Source organism: Dipteris shenzhenensis, chromosome 15, assembly GCF_047967505.1.
Source record: "Dipteris shenzhenensis isolate YYH24624 ecotype China chromosome 15, Dip_SZ_1.0, whole genome shotgun sequence".
NCBI classification, from domain to species: domain Eukaryota; kingdom Viridiplantae; phylum Streptophyta; class Polypodiopsida; order Gleicheniales; family Dipteridaceae; genus Dipteris; species Dipteris shenzhenensis.
In genome coordinates, this window is record NC_141610.1 from 43,601,962 (window position 1) to 43,606,726 (window position 4,765).

Here is a 4,765-nt window from a genome sequence, read left to right on the forward strand (position 1 = left end):
GATTATGTAAAAACGTCGGTATGGAAAATTTAACCTAGAGTCAATATTGGCGACGGTGTTAGAGTCGGTGCAAGCGTCGATAGTCCTTTGTGTGCACGTCGGTATAGGTGTCAGTATATAATATCAACTTCTATACTGATGCGCATATCGACTAGCATTTCATCATCTATAACGAGATCTCCCCGCCTATCAATTGTATCGACGATTTTCATGCCTGTGACCGTGAAGCATTAGTAAACAGTGTCAGAAGGAGGTCCGTATCTTGTAGTGTAGGTTGAGATTTGAGCTTTATTAGATCACAAGTTTCTTAACTGATATTCATGTACATGAAGGATTATGTAAACATTGCCAATATTATTCAATCATGATCACTGTTCTCAATTGGGTACATGTTGGAGATTTTGAGGAATGCATAGTAACATGGGAAAATCACATGCTAAGGCTTGCATATACGTACTTAATGAATTTTACTTTTAATGGAAATTGGCTTTTAGAAAACAAGCATTTGAAGTTTCGAAATGTTTAAAGAAGCATTAGGTGTTTAAACATGAGTCACATAGGAGCTAAACTCATTTTTCAGCCCAAAGAACATTTTCCTTCTATTGTGTAAAAGCGTTATGTTCTCAATTGTTAGTTGTTGCTTGATTTCTTATTCAAGGATCGGAGCTAACCCTAATGTATCGATACTTGCTAGCTATTAGAATTAGAAAACAAACTTCAATATATCCTCTTCTCAAATTTTCTCTCAACCTTAGCTTGATTCTCAATTATTGTGAAGTCTCAATATTGAAGATTAATAACACTGTCCTCACATATAGAAACTATTGCTTAGCAGACAACCCCTACTTCGTGGGTCTAAAGCCGTGGGTTTAAATACTTTATAACATAAACAGATTGCCTTGAAGCTTTGCAAGAAATATATATAAAGATCAGGCCCGCCTCCTAGCTATAGGGAAGGCCGCGGATCACGAGCAAGTGCAGCGGACGTGTTTGTGAGTTCATACTTTCTAGAGCGAGTCGCAAGTCGCTGGTGCTAGGGAGAGCGCACGCGCAGAAAGATCGTAGAGGATGTGGAAATTCTGCTGGTGGATGTAACCGAAGATGGACGGGCTGCTAGAGTCGGCCGATGGCAATATGGCGAGGCAGAATAACCCCTTGGTAGTGATGAAATAGTTCTCCGTTGGCAGTTCGATATCCGCCCCCTGGAAATGGTACGTGAGGGGTGGTACTGAGCCGCTCGATTGATAGCAAAGATCCAGCTCGAGGGACGATCCATCGGCGGGAGGCAAGGTGATTTTCGACTGGAACGCATTTAGCACTGCCGTGTATGCCTCTTGGACTAAGTAGGTGTAGGTCGTCCCCGAATCAACGATGATGCCCCCGCTGCCGTCAGATTGAATGTCGAAAGTCCCCAGCCCGCCCACCATAGTTCCCCCCACGCTTATGCCATTCAGTTGCACGTAATAGAACGTAGGAATTACAGAGCTGGATACGATCGGCGTGGACACGACATTGGAGCTGCCTATGTTTGCTCCAGGGCCGAGGAAGAGCGGGCTCTGCTTTGACGCTGAGTCATGGATGGACTGCAAGCAATAAGAGAATCTGGTGAGACTCAGTTGCGATGGAAGGGACAGAGAGCCTTGGCCCAGGCCTAGGATCCCGCCTGCTCCAAAGAAGTTGCCTTCTTCATCTTGTCCGCAGCCAAAGCCAAAATTAGGGATGCCCTGCGGTGTGCCGGAGGTATCTGGGAGGGTGAGAGTGTCATAAGAGAACTGTCCGCTCGTGCTGGCACCATCGCCGTAGGAATACAAGTAGGAGCAAGTCGAAGAGCATTCCTGTTGGGACGACAAATCAGTACAGAGAGTGTCGGTGCAGGACGCCGTTTTGTAAGTGGAGGAGCCGGAAGGATCGAATATGTGGCCCGAGACTGCGGACGGGCAAGACGAGCAGGGGCGGCACTCGCACCACACGAGATCGCTGCCTGTGTCTACTACGGCCGTGAAGCTCACTGGGGGCGTGCCGATGGAAACGTCGGTGACGAAGCCGCCGGTCCCAGGTGGCAAAACGGAGACAGACGTTATGTAGTTCCCGGATGAGCTGTTGGCAGCTGCTAGGACTTGCTTGAAGTAGCTTAGGCGAAGCTTGCTACGTTGGAGTGCACGTTTAAACTTTTGCAAGAGATCGGAGTCGCCAGCAAAGTCTTGCTGGGTGAGGCCGAGTTTGAGAGTGGGGTTGCTGCTGCTGCTCAGTTTTCTGGCAGCGGAGAGGCCTATAAGGACAAGGAAGAAGAAGGAGATGATATTCAAATGATGCTGATCGAGCCTGACCGCCATGGTAGATTATAATGAAGGCGAGCTGCAAATTAGAACCTGCGAAAAATGGATGGATAGAGTAGATGCGTGGTGGTAATCAGGTGCGTATATCTTCCACAGATTGTAAACGCTCTTTACTTCGATAAGAGGTCTGATATGCGGGGAAATGACTAATTAAACTTAGCTCTGAGAGTTAAGCACCAGCTGTGGCAAGCTGCAAGCATAGGTTAGCAATCAGGCTTTTAGAAATCAAGCTATTCTTCTAGCAATCAGGCATATTGCAATTTGATGAGTTAGTAGACATTCGAAATTACAAAGACAATTAAGAAGATGGATTTAATAGTTCACTGTGCCTTAATTTATACGACGACAAGGTAGTAGCCATTCAAAATTACAAAGACCACTAAGAAGATCGGTAGAGTAGTATATAGCTGTGCTTCAAAGCAAGCTGCTTCGAAAAGCTCTTACCTTAAAGGAGATAAGAAACTGCCCGATGATGCAGCTTCCAAATCAGGGTCAGGAATCAGAGGCCAGGGGTAATTCCAAAGCTACGTGATTTGCAAGATGGGAGACTTTAACGGACGCACTTCAAGCTGAGGCGAACTATCCACTTATATAGCCTATAGGGCTTCAAACTGAAGTTATGAGACAAATAATTCTCTAGTTCTGACGTGAAAGACCCGCAAAGTCAGCCTCATCTTGAAGTGCGTCCGTTCAAGTCTGCCGTCTTGCAAAATTACAAATCACGTGAAACATTTGTGTGCTCCGCATCAAGCCCCGAAAGTATGGCATGATCACCCACCTCACTGGCCGTGTCTTCTCTTCTCGTCGTTACGGGATACAGGTATTCATTCAGGGGTCGTCTTTTCTTGAATCCAGCCATATGCCTTCTACGGACACAATGGTGGGAATTCTGATAATTCCGAGCTCAAGCTACGTGATTCTGAAATTTTGGGCGTGACTCCAATCAGGGTCATGAATCACAGAGGCCTGTGGAGGGCATTATGATAATTCTGAGCTCAAGCGAGGTGATTTGCAATTATAGGAGACTTAATCCAAACTTGGCACTGCCCACATATATACAGAATAATTTGATTGGAGGCGATTCATGCAGTATACAAATGAAGGTGGGCTATCATGGCGATTTTTGGGTCTTGATATGCGGAGGGCACAGGGGATTGACTGGTAACGGAGAAACGCACACCAAAGTGAAGAAGAGGTCAGTCAGTAACTGTTACGATAGAGGCGGACTATGATGGTGCCATGATATGAGGGTCTCGATTGAGGGATCGAGAGTGCGGACTCAAATTTAGATTAATATGAATATGATATTATAATTGAGATTGATATGATATTATAGACTTTGCGGGTCTTTCACGGTGAAACAAGGCTTTCAAAATTCACATAGTCGTTACTAGTTATAAGTTAGTCTAAGGAGTAGCAAGTCGTTACTAGTTACAAGTTAGTCTAGCGTGTAGCATGATTCGTCTAGGACGGGTTAGAGACCCGCTTCGCTAGGTCTCAAGGTAGGGATCATAATTTTAAGAAAACAAAATTTCAAATTTTAAGACCCCGTTTTCTAGAAGTGTTGTGTGTGAATGCATGTGTGTACACACACACACATATCATCCTCATGTGTGTAGAGTCACACACACACACACACACATGCTTCTCTCTCTCTCTCTCTCTCTCTCTCTCTCTCTCTATACAATACAATATACAATATAATATATAATTCTCTCTCTCTCTCTCTCTCTCTCTCTCTCTCTCTCCCTCTCTCTCTTTGGCTCTTTGTGTGTGTCTGTGTATACATATACACGAGTATTGAACCTGTGCTTTGCACGAGCAAAGATACATGACCATCCTCAACCACTCCCCATCTAAAGATGGATCTTTGATTCTTAAATTTTGGCTAAGTCTTAACCCAGGGCTCTGAGACCTTCTATCTCCTCCTTTCATTCCATTAACCTTCCATCTCCTCCTTCCTCTCGAAGGTGACCTTCCATCTCCTCCATTCGATTGACTTTCTATCTCCTCCTTGCCCCTAAGGCTACCTCTTGTCTTTCCGCCTCCTCCCCAAAGCCTTCCTCTTGTCTTTCCACCTCCTCCCCCCTCCAAGCCTTCATCTCTGTATTGAACCTGTGCCTTGAGTGTTTTGCATGGGAAAATATGCATGACCATCCTCAACCACTCCCCATCAGAAGGTGGATCTTTGATTCTTAAATTTTGGCCAAGTCTTAACCCATGGCTTTGAGACCTTCCCTCTTCTCCTTTCATTCCATTAACCTTCCATCTCCTCCTTTCTCCCGAAGGTGACCTTCGATCTCCTCCATTACATTGATCTTCTATCTGCTCCTTGCCCCTAAGGCTACCTCTTGTCTTTCAGTTAAAGCTATATATAGTTTGCCCTAACTTGAACTAGGTCTCACCTATATATATGTAACTAGTGATCA

At 45.0% G+C, this 4,765-nt stretch overlaps 1 pseudogene; it reads right to left on the reverse strand.

Annotated features, from left to right (window-relative positions):
- Positions 1-1,007: 1,007 nt before the first annotated feature.
- LOC147893853 (aspartic proteinase nepenthesin-1 pseudogene) lies at positions 1,008-2,333 on the reverse strand (annotated as a pseudogene).
- Between the last annotated feature and the right edge of the window lie 2,432 nt (positions 2,334-4,765).